Genomic DNA, 23,234 nt, shown 5'->3' with positions numbered 1-23,234 from the left:
AATTAATGGTTACCTGAAAAATTTATTGGTGATGCCATACTCAAAGAAGAGGCCTGGGTTTTATGTTAAAAGACTGATAGATAAATGTACATGTAACTTTATGTTAAGATACAATTTTCTATTCTTCACTTTAGCCAATTTTGCCAATTAAGAAACCAATTCTAAACCTAATCACAGCAGATGAAGAGTTTCTTTAGGTTGATTTAAATTTCTGTAAGTTATTAGCCTAAAATACATGTATATCAAATCCTATAGAAATTCATAGCTCCTGTGACATAAGTATCACTCACTCAATCTTTTCTTTTCATGCATTTTTTTAAAGATTAAAGAGTCTAAAACAGTAAAACCATCTGCCTTCAACCCATGACATTTGGTCCACTCTGAATCTGTTATTTTTTCTCCATACACCACTCATTTTATACAAAGGCCAATGTCCTTCAAGCTGAGATTGCCTTCTATAGGTGTCCTGGTGGACTCTCTTTGTACGTGATACCAAATATTCAATGTTGTTGCCTCTTTGCTATTACATTACCTTACAGAATCATATTAAAGTGGATGGTGTTTGAGCTGTCAGGAAACCTAGCCTATTGACCAGAAGTGAGAGAAATGAATCACAACCTGCTGAGAAAGTAAACAGTTCCTTTTTCTTCTTCAGCATCATAAAGGCTAAAATGAAAAGGGTAGTGCGATCCCAAGTTGCTTCTGATAGAATCATCTTGAAAGTTCAATAACCAGAAATTGGGCTTTTCCTAAATTATTTATGTTAGAAATTAAAAATTATTTGGGGACAAAATGTTTCCTAATTTTTTGGATTGGTTTGGGGGAAAATACCCCCAAGTCCATAGCTGTTGACCAAAAGGGAAGACTTAACAATAAGGAAGAAAATATCACTAAAATACTAACAAGCTTCTTCCTAGGGACTAAATGAGACTTGATCCCTCTTCCTCCAATTTAGGAAAATCACCTCAAATGGTGGGAAAACTAAAGATACACTTGAGGTGAAGACAAAATGGCCAACAGAAATTCAAATTAAATGATGGCAAACAGGAAATTACTAAAGTTTGCCTCTGTTTTTCTGTTCTGAAAGCTGGATGTTTGTTTGACTAAAAGAATTCAGATTCAATCAAATGTTTTAAATTAAGAATCATAGATTTTAACATTAAAAGGAATACTCACGGTTTAGGGGCAAGAGCACAAAGTGACATGTTAAAAAATCTGATTCTAGTCCCACTCTACCTTATGAAAATGGTGAAAACTCTTAACCTCTTAGAGGTGAGTCAACTGGTTCCAAATACTTATTGAGTTTTGATATAGAACCTTGGGCATAGTGTTTAACCTTTCCTAGTCTTTGGTTCACTATTTACAAAAACAGGGATAACTGAACCAAATCATTATGGGTATTCCATAATTAAATGGAATAATCGTATATAGTATAATTAATAATTATCACTGGAATAATTGATAATGATATAATTATAATATGCTAATACATATTTACATATGCAAGAGCATAGCACTATATTTGTTATAGAAGTGCTCAATAAATACTAGCTATAATTTATTCATTTCTTTTTCTTTTTTGGTGGTGGTGCTGAGGATTGAACCCAGGGCCTTGGGCATGCTAGACAAGCACTCTACCAACTAAACTACATCCCCAATCCTAACTTAGTCATTTCTTAGAGAGGAGATTAGTGAGTCTGGTAGGAAGGAATGAAAGGGGAGGTTTTTGGATTTTTTTTGTTTGTTTTGGTACTGGGGATTGAACCCAGGGAGACTTTACCACTGAACTACATTCCCAGTCTTTTTTATTTTTTGTTTTGAGACAGGGTCTCCCTAAGTTGACCAGGCTGGCCTTGAACTTTTGATCCTCTTGCCTTATTCTCACAAGTCACCCAAATTATAGGTGTGTGACACCACACCCAGCAAGGAGAGTTATTTTTTTAAGTGATTATTTACAAATTTTTAAGCCTCTACTGAAATGTTGGTACCATATAGCAAATCCCTGAGTGACCACACCCTCGTCAATCAAATCTCTGGCAACTGACCTTGTTCTTTTATATGAATGTTAGAGGAGTCCTGCACTGGGTAGATATGACCAGGCCTCAGGGCCTCATGGTGCTCAATCACCCAGTGGGGTAGCACAGGAAGTATGTGTTGCCTTTGCCCATCCTGAAGGTGATGTAGCTGGAGGCTGCCAGCTAATTCTGTTCCTTGCAGCTGAACAATTTTTGTTCTTGAAGAAAACTAAGTGGTGCACTTGAACAGATGCCAAGGAGAGCTTCCAGGAATATATCTACCTTCAGCATATTTTACTACAATAAGTTTCCCTGTTTATCATGCCTGAAAATAATTCAAAATTTTATAATTAACATCTTTTATAGTTTTCTTGTATGTATTTTATCAAATGTTTGAATTGTTCGCTTTAAATAACAAATTAAAAATTATAGCAAAGGATTTTCAAATATACATTTTAAATGCTTATCTACTTACTTTATTTTTCAGGCAACAAAGTAAAATACCATTGCTCTGCTCCTAAATTTAACAATAAAGTTGGCATTTAAAGTTCTGAGATATTTAATTGTAACATTTCACCCATATTTTGAATTTAATTAAAATTTGTGATTTTGAGAACATACTTTATTATCATAAGCTCGTGTTAACTAAAAAAACAACTTCCTCTTCTTTCAGTTATTTGAGTGTAAGAGTTGTATCCAGCCAAGGCTGGTGGCTGTAATCTCAGTGTTTTGGGAGTCTGAGGTAGGAGGATTGCAAATTCAAAGCCAGCCTCAGCAACGGCCAGGCCCTAAGCAACTCAGTGAGACCCTAACTCTAAATAAAATACAAAATAGGGCTGGGGATGAGGCTCAGTGGTTGAGTGCCCCTGAGTTCAATTTTCAGTACCAAAAAAAAAAAAAAAATTATCCATACCGTCAAGTATATTCCAAGAAGTTCTGCAATGCCCAGTTCTGATGGACAAAGAATCGCTTCCCATTTTTAGAATGTGTTGAAGGATTAGTTAAAATATATGTTTCAGTTGAGCATGGTGAGGACACCTGCAATCCCAGTCACTGAGGAGATTGAGGCAGGAGGATCACAGGTTTGAGGCCAGTCTCAGCAATTTGGTGAGACCCTGTCTTAAAAATTTAAAAAAAAAAAAAAAAAAATGAAAAGGACTGGGATGTAGCTCAGTGGCACAGTGCCTCTGGGTTCAATCCCTAGTACTGCAAAATAATGATAGCATAAAATATCTTTCACATTATATGTAAATCATTCATTGAGAATGAAATAGGTTTTATCTGTATCCTTACATTTTACCAAATTCAGAGTGATATACTATGGTTTGTATTTCTCTGTGATGTAAAGATATGGTCAAAAAAAGCCATGAACATAAGAAATGGAAAGCCATACTGTGATTATTCATCATGACAGCAAACCAAGGATATTTTCTCACATACATTTTTACAGAGACATACGAACAGACAGATTGAATTCTATAGATGTATACTAGAATTTCCAATTCACTTTAAGACATTTTAAGAAATATGAATATTGATTCCCTAGATAATCTAAAGATTTAAGAAATTTAATCTGTACATAAATAAGTCATAGTTATCATGTAACTAACTTCTGTATTCTGCAGCCAAAACAAAATCTCCTCATAATTTGATGAGATCAGTAAATATGGACAGCAAAAAAAAAGAAAGAAAGAAAAATCATTTAACATCACCTAAGTACACTTTATCTATTTATTTATTTTTTTTAGGTACGAGGAGCACTTAACTACTGAGCCACATCCCCAGCCCATTTTTATTTTTTATTTAGAGATAGGGTCTTGCTAAGTTACTTAGGGCCTCGTTAAGTTGCTGAGGCTGGCTTTGTACTCATGATCCTCCTACCTCAGCTGCCGTAGTTGCTGGGATTACAGGTATGTGCCATCACACCTGACAATACATCACATTTTGTTGTGTATTTTTTCTAGTGTTTTACCATAGAAGTTTTCAAACACAGAGAAGTGGGGAGAATCATATAGTGAACACTCACATCTAGAGTCTACAAATGGCATTTAACTTTACTTGACCTATTACATTTATTTGTCTGTTGAGCCATTCCTCTATCCTTGTACTATGGTTTGGATGTGATTTGTTCCCCAAATTGACCCCCAATTTGGTGGTATTATAGAAGTGGCCGAAGTCACCGTTAGGTGAGACTTAATGGAAGGTGGTTAGGTCATTGGGAGCACACCCTTGGGAGGGATTAATATAGTTTTCATACCATTCTAGTTAGTTCCTCGAGAGTGAGTTATTATAAAAAGAGTGAGTCTAGTCCCTGAATACCTCAGACTTCCTGTCTCATCACATGATCTATCCCTTTCACACATGCTTCCACCATGATGCCATCTACCATGTTGTGACACAGCCAAGGGGTACCTCACCAAATCTGAATCGTGAATCTTCAGAATTGTGAGTAAATAAACCTGTTTTTATACATTACCTAGTTTTAGGTGTTTTGTTATAGTAACAGAAAATAGATTAATACACCTTGCATCAGTCCAAATTACTTTTAATGCATTTGAAAGCACATTGTATACATCAGTATTATTTCTCTTAAATACATCAGAATTAAATGAACTTTAATATTTATGTTTTCTTTTGAGGTAAAATTTTGATAAAATATGATGCTAATGTATTGAATACATTACTCAATGAATTTTCATATATGCACAAATCTATTCAACCAGAATACAGAATAACAATATTACCCCAGAATGTTATCTCATGCCATTTCCCATTCTTCCAACACTCCATAAGAAAATACCATTCTATACTTTTCCCTCACCATAAATGAGTTTTGTATGCTCTATAAAGTCATATAGCTAGAACTATACATGCTCCATCATGTAAGGCTTTATTCAGTCAACATATTTTTCGTTTTTCTTCTTTTTTGGGGGGGGGGAATTAAAAACTCCCAGGGGAGATTAGCCACTGAGCCACATCCCCAGCCCCTTTATATATAAAAAAAAATTATTTAGAGATGGTCTCACTAAATTGCTTAGGGTCTTAGTAAGTTGCTGAGCCTGGTTTTTAACTTGTAATCTTTAACATTGTGGAATTGTGAAGATTTTGTATGTATACCACATCCCCAGCCCCTGTATATATAAAAAAAATTATTTAGAGATGGTCTCACTAAATTGCTTAGGGTCTTAGTAAGTTGCTGAGCCTGGTTTTTAACTTGTAATCTTTAGCATTGTGGAATTGTGTATATCAATATCAATATTTTGTCAAATATATATATTTTGTGAATTTTTCTCCCAGTCTGAAGACTGTTTATTAATTTTCTTATTTTTCTTTTGGTACTGGGGATGGAACCCAGGGGTGCTTCTACCATTGAACTTCATCTGTAAACAAAAAATAACTGAAACATCCAGCTCTTTCTGATTTTTAATTTTGAGACAGGGTCTCACTAAGTTGCTTAGGGTCTTGTTAAGTTGTGCTGAGGCTGGCCTCAAACTTGCCATCTTCCTGCCTCAGCCTCCCGGGATTATAGGCCTGTGCCACCATGCCCAGCTGTTTATTAATTTTCTTAATGATGGCTTTTGATGAGCAAATGTTTCTAAATTACCATTGTTTTTCATTTATGGTTATTGCTTCCTTTATTTTTTTTACAATATATTTATAATATTTAATACATTTCTTTTAAGTAGTACATTTTTTCAAGCATTCTCACAGATAATTTTGGTTCAATGTCTTAATATTAATTACATTTATTGAATTCCATGACTTGAAGAATTTTCACAGACTTTGAAACTATTTGTACAAATGGCAACTTTCTTGTGTTTTTAATATTCACAGGATTTTCATCCAGTGTGCCTTCTTACATGTGGGCCAGCTGAAGGCTTCTGCACATCTGTTCCAGGTTTCTCTCCATAATGAGTTCCTTTAAATGTGTATATTGAATCAAGATGACTACAGGCTTTCCCATCTGCTTTACCCTGATTCAAGTTCTTGCCACTGTGCATTTGCATGTTTGCTAGAAAGGTCATGTGATAAAGAAGTTGTTCCCCATCCTTTATTTGGGGTTACTCTGCAGTGTGAATTTTTCCATGTCTGTGAAAGGAAGTGGAATGAATGAAGGCTTTCCCACACATAGGGTTTCTCTCCAGTGGGAGTTCTTCCCTGTATTTTAATGTTACAAGAGGAACTAAAGCCTTTTTCACATTGCTTACATATCAAGGGTCTATCTCCACAATGAGTTCTTTCACGTTTTCAGAGGGAAGAGGGGAAATGAAGGCTTTCGCACATTGCTTATAGACACAGGGTTTCTTTCCAGGGTGAGCTTCTTCCGTGGTTTTTTTTTTTTTTTTTTTTTTTTTTTTTTGGTAATTGGAATAACTGAAGACTTTTCCACACAGCTTGCATACACATGCTCTCATTTCACTGTGAGTTCTTCCATATCTTCCATAGAAAGTGGAATCACAGTGGTTTTCCCACGTGGTTTACAATATACACAGGTTTTCTCTTGTGTCTGTTCATGTATTTTAATCTAATGAGAATAACTAAAGCCTGTTCCACACTGCATACATATGAAGGATCTGTCTCCAGTGTGAACTCCTTTGTGTATTTGAATGAAACTGAGATGACTTGAGGCTTTCCCACACTGTTCATGTTCTTGGTGCCTCTCTTCAGTGCAAATCTTTTGATGCTTCATTGAGGATTAATGAAGGTTCCCCCTCATTTATGCATTTATGTGAACTTTTTCCATATTCCTGATACTCACATTGTTCCTGTCTGGTATGAGCACTTGAGGGCACATTTAGAGGTGAACGATCAAGGATGATCTCCACATGTAAGACTGTCACTTGGTTTTATTCAAGGAAGTATTTTCTTGTTCACAATAGGATCTGGAGTACAGTTGAAGATTTCTACTTCCACGTTTTTTATGTTGACTACCTTCTTCATGTTCAGAGTCTTCCTACCACTTGACTTCTGAGATTTCTCCTGGGATTTTTGTGCACAGATTTAATGTTCTGGTCTTCCCCTTTCTTATTCTACAGAAGCCAGGTTTCTGAAACTTTCCAGCATCACATATCTGCAGTTTCTTCTGGGAAGGATTCAGCAAAGCCCACTCTTCCAGGATGAAGTTCACAGCCACATTCTCAAAGGTCACTGACTCATCTCCCCACCTCCCACGTATTCTGGTGTCCTCCGTGGCTACTGCAGTCAGCGGAGACCACAGAGAGATCAGTGGAGAGCCATCTGAAGCCTCTCTCAGCGGCTGTGCGGACCAAATATGGCAGCTTCAGAAAGGAAGATCCAGGAGGTCTGGAGCATCCACCTCCTAAGACCAGCACTCTTCATTGGACAGTCCGTGCAAACCTAAAACAACATCCCTCACTGATTAGGGATGCAGAGGCTGCCCCCTGATGCCTGAGTGACAGGGGAGGCAATCCCCTATCTGGTTGAGTGGAGCCTAAATGACAGATTCCAGCCACAGCTCTTCCTAAGCAAGGCTGCTCCAGGGGTTTGGAAACGGTCTGACCAGGGAATAATTACATTTAAGCAGAACTTGGTCCTGGCTTTCAAGGGTGGGCACCTGTATTCAATGGGCTCTTTTTGCTTCTTCCTTCTGGAAATGGGGCACAAATCTGCTCAAGAAATTCTGAACTCAGTGTCCCAGGGAGACAGCCTATGATCTCAGAGAAGCATGGGTGCCCAGGGCCAGGACTCTGACCTCCTGGAAGTGGATGGAGAGCCTGATGTCATTTCTTGGGAACATGGAATGAAGCAAATGGGTAAGGCTTTCTCATACTGTTTCTCTCAGTCTATCCATTTTCAGCTGAGAAAACAAAACACACCAAAAGGGGAATACAGGTAGTCAATGCATGGAGAAAATGGAGCTATGTGGCAGCAATATTCTGCAAAAGAATCAAGGAAAAAGAAAAGCAACTCTGTGTACAAACAGCCTGCTTAAACGAGGTCACCAGGAAAACCCCCATTCACAAGATTGAGCATATTCCCAAGCTGGAGGGCCAGGTTGAATGCGGAAAAGTAGCCCCATGCTGGATTACTTCCTGGTACTGAGGAAAGGACACCTAAGGAATAAACCATGCATTGCTGTCCCCAGGGCTCAGTGTGGAAATGCTTTGTCCTTCAATATCTTAATATTCACCAGAGGGACACTCTGACCTGTAGTTACTTTGTGCTTTTACTGAAACTGTCAAATGTATAAACCCTTTCCCCAGGAGACTAACTAAATGATTTTTCTTTTGAATTTTCAAAAGTGTCTGTATTAGATTTTTATTGCTACTGAACAAATTACCACCAATAGTGGTTTAAAACAACACATCTATTGTATAACAGTTCTGGAGGTTGAAAGCCTAAAATCACTTTGGGCAAGCTAGACTCCTGGTGTCTGCAGGACTGTGTTCCTTTTTGGAGGATCTAGGAGAGAATCTGTTTTCTTGCCTTACCCCTCTTCTATAGGTGGCCTACATTCCTGGCTTCTGCAGTCCATCTTTAGAGTCCACAATAGCTTGATTCTTTCTCACATTACATCACTCTCATGTTGACTCTTATTAACTTTCTTCTTCCACTTCAAGGGTCCTTATAATAGTGGGCCTGCCTGGATAATCCAGGATAATCTTCCCAACTCAAGGTCAGCTGGTTAGCAAACTAAATTCCATCTGCTGCCTTACCTCTTCTTTATCATACTGCAACATAACATACTTAAAGGTTCTGGAAATTAGAATGTAGACATCTTGGTGTGTGTGTGTGGGGGTCATTATTCCCACTGACTCTGGAGGCTGAGTCGGGAGGATTCCAAGTTTGAGGTCAGCCTCAGCAACTTAGTGAGAACTGAATGGCCAAGGTGTCACACCTTTACTGCATTCAGTTTCCTTTTTCTCAAAGTAGACCAAAATGGAGCAATCCTTACAGTGCAGGGAAGGAAGGCAGGAGCTCCCCAAAGTAAAAGGGGCTTTGGCAGCTGCTGGGACAGTCCCTCAGTCTCTCTCCTTATTCACAAGAATAGCTCCTCTGGTTCTACCTGAGGCACAATTGCCTGGTTCCTAACTTTCCAGGAGTCAGCTCTCAAAAATTTGCCTTACATCCTTAGCATGGAAGTGCGGTTGCTTCAAGTACCAGGCCTGCCCAAGAAAGCCAGAGCCAGAGGCTGCTCTCAGGTCCCATCTGGGGTGCCAGTTTTGTTGCCAAAACTTGGTCCTTGTCCCGAATGCCAATTCATGCCAATTTAATAATGAGGACATGGTTTTGAGGAAAAGGAAGAAGAAATTTTACTGCTTTGCTAGCAAAGGAAAAACATAGGACACTCCTATCCCTGAGGCTGTGATTCTTGCTTTCTTTATTCTTAGAAATCTTTACCTGCCCTCGTCACAAAGATATTCTATATTTCTGTGTAAAAGATTCATAGATTTACCTCTTATTTTACATATATGTCCCATCTCAAATTAATTTTTGTTTATAGTATAAAGTAAAAATTGAGTTTTATTTCTTTTTATATGGATACTCAGTGGTTCCAGCATCATTCATAGAAAAGACTTTTCTGTCCCCAGTGAATTGCCTTGGTCACTTTGTCAAAAAATCAAATGACTTTGCAGGTGGGAGGATGTTCCTAGACCCTTTATGCAATTCTATTGATATATTTGTTGATCTTTATGCCACACTGTCTTGATTACTATTAAAGTATATGTCTTAGTAGTTATTTAAGTTCTTTAGCTTTGTTCTTTTTGAAAATTATTTTGCATAATCTAGATTTATCCTTTGCATTTCCATATGCCTTTATTTTCCTCTATGACCTATACAATTTGTATTTCTTTAAAACTCTACTGGGATTACAATTACAATACAAATGTTGAGTCTAAAATACATGTTGGGAGAAATGATGTGTTAATAATTAAGAGCCTTCCTATGTAAGAGTGTGATACTTTTTTTTCATTTAGATTTGATGAATTTTTCTCAGCAATATTTTGTAGGTTTTAATATAGAAGTTTTGAATATACTTTTTGATATATATGTTGCTAAACATTTTATAATTTCTTCTGTTATTGTAATTAAAATTTTATTTTCTAATGTGTGCTAGTTTAAAATGTAATTAATTTTTATGTTATTTAACTTCCAAACATGTTTTTTTTTTCTAGATCTCATACAGGTACTGATCTCTAATTGTATTGTAGTTAGAGCACATAATCTGTATAATTTCAATCCTTTTAAATTTATTGACCCTAATTTTATTGCCCATCAGATGCTCTATCTTACTTCATTTATGTTTACCAACAGTTTTTGAAAGACATGAAAGAAATACAAAAATTAAACCCCATTTTCTTGCAGTTTATCAATCACAGGGAAGTATTAAAAATATAAAGATGCCAGATATAGTTGTACACACCTCCTGCTGAGGCAGGAGAATTGCCATTCAAGACCAGTCTCAGCAACTTTATGATACCTTGTCTTAAAATGAAAATAAAAAGGACTGGAGGTGTTGTTCAATGGTAGATCACCCCTGGGTTCAATCACCGATAGATAGATAGATAGATAGATAGATAGATAGATAGATAGATAGATAGACAGACACATATATTCATATATACATACCCATGGGACAAGGTTAGGAAAGACTAAAATTACATCATCAGTATGGATTAAATACATAAGTGGTGAAAAGTCCTAAAGGAAATTACTTATCAGAACAGGGACTCTATCAGGGTGTGCACCACTCCACTATTTCTGAGTGTTTTTTTTTTTTTCTCCCCACTGAAGGGCCAGGGATTCAAACTGGGGTCCTTGCGCATGCTAGGCGAGCACTCTCCAACACAAGCTATTTCTTCAGCTCCTCCACTATTTCTGGATGTGAGTGTTTGAACCAATTCTTAAAACAGGTGTTGGGCATGAACTATTGGATTGAATATTAGTGAAATAATATGTAACATAAGAGCTTTAAAAAAAAGAACTGGGACACCATCAACAAAAGACAGTTCAAAATCACTTTCCCTTTTTTTTCTTTTTGTCTTAGTCCATTTTCTGCTGCTAAAACAGAATGCCACAGACTGGGTCATTTATAAAGAAAAGAAATTTATTTCTCACAGTTCTGGAGGTTGGGAAGTCCAAGATCAAAGGGCTACATCTAGTGAAGGTCTCCTTGCTCTCCCATAATTTAGTGGAGGGCACCACTAATTCCAGTGCATGTAAAAGAGAAGAAAAGAGGGCCCAACCCTCACTTTTATAACTAACCCACTCCTGTGATAGAAGCATTAATTTATTCACAAGGATGGAGTCTTATGACCTAAAAAACTTCCATCAGGCCTTGTTTTTGTTACAATGAAAATTAAATCTCAACATGAACTTTAGAGAGAACAATATTTAAATCATAGCACATATTTTTCCATAAGAATTTTTTTCTAAGTTAACATGTCTCATGCTTTGTGATAAATGCTGGATCTGCACCCAAAGACCTCAGTGAAGTGGAAGATACAGGTATAAATTGGTAGAGCACAAGCCTTAAGAAGAAGGGGGATGCTAGCCAGGTGCAGTGGTGCATGTTTGTAGTCTCAGCGGCTTGGGAGACTGAGGCTGGAGGATTGCAAATTCAAAGCCAGCCTCAGGAACTTAGCAAGAACTTGTCTCTAGATAAAATATAAAAAAGGGGCTGGGGATGTAACTCAGTGGTTAAGCACCCCTGGGTTCAATAATTCCTGTTACAATAAAAAAAAGAAGAAGGGGGAGGAGGGAGATTCTAGTACTGGGATAGCAAGGTGAAGTAGAAATAACTACTTTACTTTGCCTGGAGTGGCACCAAGAATACCTTAGATGGTGGATATCATTTGAGCTGGGTCTCTAAGCATGTGTCAACTGGGCAGAAAGAATGGAAAAGGCCTAACAGCATGAAAATATAAGACAGAGGCATCAGGGAGACATCCATCATAAAGTTCAACCTCATGGTGATCCCGGGCTGCAGCAAAAACTGCAAACACTATTTCAGTGTCCTCTTACACATACACAGGAAGATTATGTAGTCTCTGCTCTCCAACAAACTGCAGCAGAAGTACAACATCCATTCCATGCCCATCTACAAGAATGACAAGGTTCAGGGTTTAAGATACTACAATGATAGCAAAATTTGCCAGGTAGTCCAGCTATACAGAAAGAAATGTGTCATCTATATCAAGTGGTTGCAGCATAAGAAGGCTAATGACATGACCATTCAAGTGGGCATTCACCTGAGCAAGGTGGTTATCATCAAGCTAAAACTGGACCAAAAAACAAAAAACAAAAAAAAAACTCTTGAATGCAAAGCCAAGTTTCAACAAGTTGGAAAAGAAAAAAGCAAACATAAAGAAGAGCTTATTGAGAAAATGCAGGAACGAATGTAACCTGTTATGCAACTACAGCTTAAGTGGATTCCTAGCCTACTTTCTTTAGAACTTTCCAAGATGTCTCTGGAATGTTTCATTGCCTTCCTGTTTTGTTATTATTGTGTGGTTCTGTAAATATACTTTTGCTATTTTTATTTTATAATTTTATGAATAAAAATTTGAAGTGTTTCCTAATTTCAAATGATATGTACATAATTTTGCAAATAAAATCCATCTTATCAAAAAAGGAAAAGAAAATATAAGACAAATTGAAATAGTAGCTTAGGTGTATGTATATGATGAGTAGAGGTATGAATTTGCAAAGGTGTGATAGAGCCAGATAATTAGAATATTTGGTTGTGCCTAAGGAGTTTGTAATTTATGTTTAAGTGAATGGAAGCCATAAAATGTTTTTAAGCAGTACAGAGGTTGTTCATATTTATGTTTATAAAGATAATTGGCAAAATTGGAAGGGTGGTGTATTACCTTTATATCACTATGACCAAAATACCAGACAAGAACAACTTAGAGGAGGAAAAGTTTATTTCGGCTCATGGTTTTAGAGGTACAGTCCGTGGTCAACTGATTCCATTGCAACTGATTCCATTGCTCTGGGCTTAAGGTGAGGCAGAACGTCATGGCAGAAGGGCACGGTGACAGAATGCTGCTCTGCTCATGGTGGCCAGGAAGCAGAGAGAGAAGGAAGAGTCAGAGGGACAAAATATAATCCCCAGGTCTGGGGTTGTGGCTAAGTGGTAGAGTGCTTGCCTGGCAAATGTGAGGCCCTGGGTTCAATCCTCAGCACTGCATATGAATAAATTAATTAAATAAAGGTCCATTGACAACTAAAAAATGTTTAAAAAATAAAAAAGATATAATCCCCAAAGGCACACCCCCAGTGACCCATCTCCTCCAGTCACCCTCCACCTACTTACAGTTACCACCCAGTCATTCCATTCAAACTTGGATAGACTAATTGTTACAGTTCTCATAATCTAATCATTTTACCTCTGAATGTTACTGCCTTAACACAGGAACTTTGGGTGGGACACCTCATATCCAAATCATAACAGGTGGATTGGATTTGTGAGAAATTAAAGACAGGAAAATGCATTGGAAGACCATGTTGTAGCTCAAGTTATTGAGGATGAATCTGAAGTGAGGCAAGAAAGAGGAATCAATATGTGAAACACAGAGGAGGTAGAAGGAATAGACACCTGAGGATTAAGAAAAGTGGTCATGAGTGATTTACCACTTTGTATGTGTGTGGAGGGTACATGGTGATTTCATTAACAACGGAAGAACTGCAATAAAAAGTAGATTTGGGAAGAAAAACTGAGTTTCATTTCTTTTACTAAATTTGAAAAGTTAATGTCAGATTAATGGCTGATTTTGAAAATGGAGAGGGGCCATGAACCAGGGAATGGGGGCAGCCTCTAAAAATTGGAAAATGTAAGAAAGAAGTCTTCCAAAGAGTTTCCAGAAAGGATATTCACTCTGTTGATATCTTACTTTAGCCCAGTGTGACTATTTTTAGACTTCTGGCCTCTAAAAATGCAAGATATGTATCTTTTTCTTCTTCTGAAAATAACATGTCCATCTAACCTTTGTTTTCATTTAGAAATGTTTCTCTTTAACTTTATTCTGAGTTCACACATGTATTTTCTTTACAGGAGTGGTTATGATACTCAATCCCACCCCAATCAGGCTCTTCCTTTGGTGTTTTAAAAACTGGAATGGTAGTGAGACCCTGTCTCAAAATCAAAACCAACCAACCAACCAAATAAAACAAAACTGGAAGTGGGGGAAGAGAGATGCCTTCTGTCTGGTAGCAATTTGATAGGCATAAGCTCACTCCTTCTCAGAGACCATGGTTCCACACCTGTAGATCATGACTTTGGGAGGTTTAGAAAAAAATGACCCTGGCTGAGAGAGGTAAGATTGAGAGCCTGAACTGGAATTTGAAGCATTCTAGTTTCTGGTTCCATTTATCCCCAAGACCAATTATAGAGTTTCCCTTTTACAATTTGAGTTACACAATAACCTAAGCTACTTAAATTTAGTATTTGTTACTCTAACCAAAATAATCTGACAAATTCAGGCAACAAATAAATAAATAAACCCAGTAATTAAATGAGAAGTTTTTAAAAACCACATATACACATCTATTAGGATGCAAAAATTACCTTCATTAACCCACTGTGATTTTTAAGCACTTTCCATAAGGGAAACCTTTTACGAGTGAAATGAGTAGGACAAGGTCCTGCTTCCAGACACTTACAGATGGTACTCATCCTACAAAATTTGTGTCTGCATTTGCCAACATACTGTTTTTGCGATAAGTCCTTCCTACAATCTCTTTACATTTATTTGACAAAGGCAATATAGAAATGTGTTCAAGAAAGTTGGCTTTGTAAAATACACAAATGGAAGAAACACAAAGGTTAATAGGAAGATTTCAGGATAGTCATATCTTTAAAGGCAATTACCAGGCTCTTCCATAAAATGCTAGTATCACAATCAAAATAGTTGCCGGGAAGGAATATTGGTGTGACCCTGTGGTGATTCTTTTATTCTTAATAAACCAAATACTTCTTAATTTCATCATTACTAAAGGAATAATAATAATAATAATAATAATAATAATGATAATAATCAGGCCCACAGCCCAATTCACTTTGAATTCACTCAGGTGTGTGTTTATTTTAATGGCTGATCTGAAGGCATGTGAGGTAGGTACTACAACTGACCAGAATCTAAACAGAAAAGCATAGAACTTCAAACTAAGCACACATGCAGCATGGAATAATAATCAAGTCAGGCTCCTTAGAATGCTAAATTCCAGAAAACCTTCAGCCCTTAGGTTGTTGTCTCCACAACAGCACAGATCTTTTATTTTGTTTCTAAGAAGGGCTTTTATATTCTAAAATTCAAATTCTAAAGTAGCAACCTAAAAGGCAGATTGAAAGATGGCGTTATTTGACAACCTGTGTTTTCTCCTTTCCAAGCTATTCCTGTAGGTTTGTTCAAGATTCTCTTTCAAGAGAAAGCACATTGTTGTCCCCAAAAATTGTCCAGAAACAGCGGCAAGAGAGTTTGTCCTCAGGGAAAGGGCAATTCCCAGAGTTGTAACTGTGGGCAATGGTTGGATGGTTACCAGTCATGATCTGGACTCGCACGCATACCTGCACAGATGGTCTGTGGATGAGAACTCTTCACTCCCCTTCACAGGGACTGAGGACTGTGCATGATGAGAAGTGACAAAGGGAAGAAAAATGTGTAATGAGATAGGCATATGAAAGGGGGGAAAGTGTGGCAGGGATCTGTGTGGCTTGAGGAAGTCCGGAGGGCTGACTGTTTGGCCCTGCACCAGGCCTGGTTTTCTTGAGGGCGAATGTGGGGGTGCACAGAGGGGCCTCGATGGCTTTTCTGTCTATCAAGAGTGGAGAGCTCCAGTCCCATGCCCCGGGTAGTTAGTCTTCCGGGCAGAGGCAGTGGTGACAGAAGCTCCACTCCTCCGTTTCCCACTCTTCATGGCCCCGCCCCTCGTTTCCCACCTCTGCTAGCCCCGCCCCTTCTTTCATAACTCCGCCCCAACCCGGCCCTGTAGCTTACCACCTCCCTTCGCGTCCACTCCTGCCTGCTAGCTCCCGCTTGACTCGGCAGTCGTGGGAGCGCGCAGGCGCGGCGTGCAACTCTCAGAGCGCTGAGTAGCGGAGAGGGACGCGCGGTAAGTGTGGCAGCAGCGCGGGGCTCCTCCTGGGTAACTTGGTCCCAGACGAGAGTCCCAGGAGGGATCGGGGTGCGTGGGGGTGATTTCAGTTCGGCGAAGAGAAAGTAACTAGACGTGAGGCAGCATTGGTGGTGACGTTGCCTAAGGGTGTCCGGCCGGGACCGCATGGGGAACTAAGTGCTTGGTGGAGGGAGTGGGCGAGGGTGTGTATAGGGAGAAAAATTGGAGGAAAGGGCTCCAGAGGCTGCAAGTCCACACATGAGATTGGCAGGATCGGGAAGCTCACCAAGGGCGCTGAAGAGTGTCCCAGCTTCAAGTTCAGTCCCCTTGATTAGTGCCTCTGAGCAGGGTCCGGGACACATCCCTTCCCCCTCACTGCCTACTCGGGGTGCATAGTTGCCAGAAACGTTCACCATAGCTGGGGAGAGGATTTAGAGGTGGGCTCTTGGCCCGGGCTCGTGCCAAGGAGGGCGTAGCTTTCGTGTGACTTTCCTTTACCCCGCCCCCGGGAATGTGTCCCTCTTCTGGTCCATTGTGCTCGTGGACGTTTTAACAAAGGCTATGACTGTTTCGTAGGCAGTGGCGGGTGACAACGGGGGCGGGTGTGTGTGTGTGGGGGGGTGCTTGAAAAGTCGAGATGCTGTCCTGGGGACGGGAGATCTAGGGGGTGCCTGGCGTGGGGGAAGTAGAAGGAAGGGAACAACCTTCCTGCTTCAGCTTTTTCCTTCTTCCTGGTCCGTTGATTTTGATCAGTGGTAGGAACAACCCCGAGAGGAATACGACTGCTTGTTAGTGTGCATGTTCAGGCTCTGGCTGCTGCAGCCTTTGGTTTTGTGATCGTGTTGTGCATATATTTTCTAGAGTCCCTTAGGGAGAAAACCGAAACTAATAGAATTTGAAAGGAGTAATTGAAGGGGGGGGGGGGCGGTGAAGAGGTGGAGTGACAAAACTTAAGAGCTAAATAATTGCCTTTTAATAGTCGTAGTTTAAAGCCAGACTTTGAAAGATGTGAAGATGGGCAAGTCAGGGTAAGTAAGAAGTTGACTGGGGTACTCTTGTTTCAAAGACGAGCATATTATAGGGGTTAGGGTGCTGCCAAGTACTTTGGCAGACTCTTTAGAACCCTTAAAATGATATTAGGAATACAAAACACTAGGGCAAATATTATGATGTTGGTTAAGGGTCCATAGGCTTTCATTTTCAATTTTAAAATCTTTTATGAAAGATGGTATACTTATTCCCAAGAGTAAATGTTGATATTTTTACTCATTTGTTTTAATTTAATACAACAAAACAAACTGATCTTCCTTTTCCTCCACCCCTTTCCCTTGATTGTGAATCCTGTTTTATAAACATTTACTTTCAGATTTGAAATATGTTTAAAGATACAGTTGCCCCACCTCAGGTATGAAGTGAATAAGATTTCTTCTCGTTTATTCTTGTTTTACTCTTTCTTCTTTGTTTTTCTGTTATTTTAAAAAACAGAAACAGTTGCTAAATTACCAAACTTGGGAGGTGGGAGTAAGGGATTCCTTGTTCTTTTGCTAAGGAACTCCTGGAACTTCCCAAATGAACTCCCAGTTCATCTGTGCAGACTCAGCACAATTCACTTCTTGGAAAAATTTGCCAACACACCAAGAATAAATTAATCATTCCCTTTTCCATTAAATTGATATCACTGGCCTTATTTGTCTCTTGCTACTAGAACCTGAGGCTCCTGTGTTACCCCAGTATATAGTGCTACCTGGCATGTGGTGAGTGCCTAGTAAACTTACAGTTAGATATTAATAAATACTGTTAGAAAGATACCAATTCATTTTGCATAAAGTTCATGGGATAATAAAAAATTCAAAATGGTAAAATTGTATTTAGTATTTGAGTAGTGTTATTTGGAATATTGATAAGGAATAAGTACAGAAATATGTTCCCACATATTAGTCATAGTTTATCCTTACAAAAGAAGTACAAAAACTGCAGATAAAGGGAAAACGGGATCAGAAAATAGCCAGGTTTCTTTCTGAGAGGGTACTGGGGATGGAACTGGTATCCCCATGCTAGGCAAGCACCCTACCACTGAGCTACACCCCCAGCCCCCAAGACCAAGTTTCTAAAAGGCTAATTTCTGATACTGAAACTTGTGAAAAATCAACATGTAACAGATTAACTATTTGTAGAAAAACAGTGCGGCTGGAATTTAGGAAGTACTACAAATGAACCAAGCTTGCCAGTTGGTATTCTCCGAAGCCTGATGTAATAAAAGAAAACTGTAATCTAGTCTGTTGTATTATATTTCTAAATCTTAAAAAAAAACCATTTTTAGTTGTATATGTACACAGTACCTTTATTTATTTTCATATGGTGCTGAGGAACTAACCCAGTGCCCCACATGTACTGGGTAAGTACTCTGCCACTGAACTACAATCCCAGCCCCTGTACTTCTAAATCTTAAAGTGGTTTGAGCCTTTAGCTAATGGGTCTCTTTGAGTTGTAGTATTCCCTGATGGGTTTGTTCTAACCATTTCTGTCATCTTACCTTTGACATTCTCTTAATTTCCACCAGCATTACTGGCTTTCCATTCACTTCTGGTTCACAACAGGAGCTTACTTCCCCTTGCTCATCACCAGATCCACTCAATCTCATTCCCTCCCCCAGCTTTCATCTCGTGAATGGATTTTCCCATTGGAGAGACTATTAGAAGCAAATGATCACTCACTTTGTAAAAGAATTTAATTGATTCTTTAGTCTAAAAATGAGTCTTGATTGACTACTTTGTTAGTACAAGTTTCTTTGTGCAAAGCAGAGAATCTATTCTAGTAATTAGTAACCTCTATTTTTCTTCCTTCACTTAATTTCTCCCCTTTCTACCTAAATGTAAAAGTGATCCAATTCTGTTTCCTTTTTAAATAACATTAACCACTTACCCCCTGAACACTTCGTGTTCAACATTTCTTTTATTAAAACTTGAGACACAGAGAAGATGAACAGATGCCATGAAGTTTTTTAAAAAGTTCTGTCTTCTGTGACCTATATGCTCATTATTGAAAAAATATTTCAAACCAAACCATTACAAGTATATCTTCCTTCTTAAAACTTTCCTTATCTAGACGTATGCTATGGTTTGGATATGAGGTGTCCCCCCAAAGGCTCCCATGTTAATGCAGGACTATTCTGAGGTGAAATGATCAGATTATGAGACCTGTTAACCTAATTAGTGTAGCCTAGTTTGAATGGACTGAGTGGTAACTGCATACAGGTGGGGCATAGCTGGAGGAGGTGGGTCACTAGGAATGTATCCTGGAAGGGTTCACCTTCCCTGAAGCCCCTTCCCCTTGCTCTCTGCTTCCTGGCTATCATGAGTGGAGCAGCTTTCTTCTGCCATGATGTTCTACCTCACCTTGAGCCCAGAGCAGTGGAGCCATCCAGCCATGGACTGAACCTCCAAAACTATGAGCCAAAGTAAACTTTTCCTCATCAAAGTTGTTCTTCTCAGGCATTTTGGTCACAGTGGTGAAAAACTAACTAATACAACTTCCTCCTTGTATTTCTATTTTTCTTTTAATTCTTGATTAGCTCACTCATTACTTCCACGAAGTCTGTGCAAAACTTTCTTTCTCACTATGTGCTGAAGACAATAATATGGCAATCAAGGACATGGATGAAAGCAAGACAAAATTTTAAACTTCTCTCTAAGCATCAGTTTCCTCATCTGTAAAAAATAATCATGATAATACTTACTTGATAGTGAGATCAGGTATTTTGATAGCTTATCCTAATGTTTTAAAAATGGCAGCAATTTATTTGTATATGATGTTTCTTGTGAGCTCCCATCATTTCAGTTATCACTTGACTTCAAAATGTGGATGTTTTGACATCTCACACCCTGTTTAAACTCCAGTTGTGTATTTGTGGTTTCCTTCCATGTATCTCTGTCAAATTGTTTATAGCACAGTGGTTCTCAAATTTTAGCATGCATCATAATCACAAGAATGCACAGATTTCTGGACCCCACCCCCAGAGTTTATGATATGGGATAAGGCCTGAAAATTTTCATTTCTAGCAAGTTTCCAAATAATGGTGATATGCTAGCCTTAGGAAAACATTGAGTAGCACTTAGGTAGATGACATTCTGACAGATTGGCGGAGAGGAAGGAAGAAGAGAGCAACGAACAAAAATTCATAGAAGTTAAGAGCAGAATGTTCTTAAAGCTGTCACTGTAAAGTATGGAGAGGGTGGGACCAAGAGAAACACTTGGGTATGATAACTAAGAAATTTTTCTTTTTGTTTGTTTTTGGTGTATGTCAGGTGCAGATGACTGATTTAACTATACTTGTTATAGGTGGAATTCTGTCATTATTATGACCAGAAAAAAATATTGCAGGTATTTGAGGCAATGATTCCTTAATCTGGGGCTGGGAATGTAACTCAGTGGTAGAGCACTTGCCCAGCAAGGGCAAAGCCCTGGGTTCAATTCCCAGAACTGGCGCGGGGTGGGGGGAGAAGAAGTGTGTATGATTCCTTAATCTGGTGTGTGCATCAGACTCCTAAGGAACTGTTTCAACCAACATACTTATATTTAGCATCCCTCCCCCATATAAACTCATCAAATCAAAATTTCAGGGTATAAACTTAGGCATGAAAAAATCCCAGGAGATTTTGATGGGCATTCTGCTTGAGAAACACTTCTTTGAGCAATGATAGATAGGATGTGGAGGCAGTAAAAATAAACAACTTTTGTTGGTAATTGTTGGTGAAAGGAGAAGGGAAGAAAAAGTCTGGAGTTTGACGAATTGAAGGGATGAAGAAAATGGGAATGTTTAAAGAGGAATAAAAAACTTGTTAGGGCAGAGGAGCAACTGAAAGAGTAATGCTAGGAGGATATAATTGATAGACTAGAGTATTGGAGTAGGACAGCAAGAGAGAATGGAATTAGGGGCACCAAGAGAAGAGAAAAGAATGTGTGAAAAAAAAAATAAACCTAAATCTAGAGGTATGTTAAGCTGAAGAAACTTTCTTTAAGGGAGGTTCGTTTGCATACTACTATTTTTCAGTGGAACTTAAGTAGTTGGTGAACTCTAATTAGAATTAATTTTTGCAAGTTTAATAATGCTAGCAAATAGTAATTTTAGCTATTGTAGTCACCATTAATAATTACACAATTGCATTTTCCCACAGTCTTTCTTAGAAGATCTTTTAAAAAATTAAATGAAGACCTGCTGTGTTGTAATGCTGTTGGCCCAGGCTTGACTGCCATATCATATGTTTTTATGTTTTTCATTCAGTTATTCAACTAATATTTGTGAAACTATCAATTTGTTAGAAAATGTTCTAAGCACTGAGAATACAATAGTGAATAAAACAGTTGTGTTTTATTGGATATTTCTTCCCTCAAGTAGTTTACATCTTATTTGAGGACGGCAGAAAATAAATTGTAAAAAGGAAAATAAGAAAGAAATATATTTACCACAAATATAATTATTTGTATATAATCATGAACCACATAATGACATTTTGGTCAATGATGGATTACATATACAATGGGGATCTCATAAGATTATAATAAGATTATCATGGAGTTGAAAATTTTTCTATCGCCTAGTGATATGGTAGGCATTGTAATGTCATAATGCATTACTCACATTTGTGGTGCTGCTGATATAAGCAAGCATACTGCACTGTCAGTTGTATAAAAGTGCAACACATATTAATAATGTGTGTATTATAATAATGTATTACATTAACACTTGCTAATGATAATACAAGATTGTTACTGATTTATGTATTTAATATTCTATAGTTTTAGAGTATATTGCTTCTACTTATAAGAAATTACTGTAAAATACTGTGCCATGTTACTCTAGCAGCAGCCTCATGCATCTTGTGTTTACTGTATCTCTTTATTGCATCAAAAGGCCATGAGGAGTGATTGACCTTATATACCATCTAGGCTTGTATATGTATACTCTAAGATGCTTACCTAAAGACAAAATTGACTAAAGATGCGTATCTTCATTATTAAGTGACACATGACTATACACACACACACACACACACACACAGATACATATATATATAAAGTCATTAGTGTTGCATTTTTTTGTGACAAATACAAAATAGGGACAATGAATGGGGAAACACCTACAGGTATTCACCTGTGGGTGAATAGGGTGTGTTGGAGGGCAGTGATCAGGGAAGACTTCACTATCTACAAAGACCTGTAGGAGATAAGAAAACTATTTATATAGAGGAAAAAGTGTTTTTTGACATAGAGAACATCAAATGCAGAAATCATGTAATGGGACCGTTTTGAGACCTTCTTTCAAAGAATAGCAAAGTGATCTTTGTAACCAGAGTAGCATGGGGTGAATAATAACACAGAGTCAGGCAAGCAAGGATTGTGGGAGGGTGAGAAAATTCCGTAGAGCTATTCAGCTCAATATTGGAAGACATTTTAAGGTGAGGATAGCCATTAGAGACTTTAAAGTCAGGAGTGGTCTTATCAGATTTCTGTTTTATAGGGATCTCTTTGGGTGTTGTGTAGAGAGTAGATTGAAAGAACAGAAGAGAGGCCTATTAGAAGAGGGATTATGGTGGTTGGATTCAGGTAGTGTAATGCTGGAGGTGATATTAAATGATCAGATTTCTTGATGATTTGGAAGTAGAATGTAACAGAAGATGAGAGTTAAGGATGATGCCAGTGAGTTTCAACTGAACCCCTGGTAGAATGGAGTAGCCCTTTAATGAACATTGAAGATTGCACTACCTTTGTTGTTCTATAATATTGTATTCTGTGTCTTTTGCTTCTCTATATAAACGTCAAAATCAATGTTTTATATCCACAAAATAACTTGCTGGGATTTTCATTGGGATTGCTTTGAATTTGTAGATCAGCTTGGAAAGAGCTTATATCTTAAGACTATTGAGTATTCCTATCCATGAACATGGACTACTTGCCATTTCATTTTCTGAAAGAAAAGATTAAAGGTTAAGTACTGATTATGCTGAGTTTGAGATGACTGTTAAAATAGCCAGACAGAATTCATCGATATGGGTAGTTCTATCAGTTTTTGCCTCTTTATCTCTGATAATTTTCTTTGTTCTGAAGTCTGCTCTATCTGAAATTAATATAACTAATCTT

General features: G+C 38.1%; 1 protein-coding gene across 1 annotated transcript in view; it reads left to right on the top strand.

Annotated features, from left to right (window-relative positions):
• The first annotated feature begins 15,958 nt into the window (after positions 1-15,958).
• Positions 15,959-23,234, top strand: part of PRRG1 (proline rich and Gla domain 1) — a 105,348-nt gene continuing 98,072 nt past the window's right edge. Inside the window, exon 1 of the mRNA XM_079122972.1 lies at positions 15,959-16,094. The gene's annotated coding sequence lies outside the window, so the exon portion shown is untranslated. The remainder of the gene's footprint in view (positions 16,095-23,234) is intronic.

Source organism: Sciurus vulgaris, assembly GCF_902686455.1.
Source record: "Sciurus vulgaris genome assembly, chromosome: X".
Taxonomy (NCBI): domain Eukaryota; kingdom Metazoa; phylum Chordata; class Mammalia; order Rodentia; family Sciuridae; genus Sciurus; species Sciurus vulgaris.
Note: the sequence above shows the minus strand (reverse complement) of the source record. Positions and strands in the feature narration are given on the sequence as shown.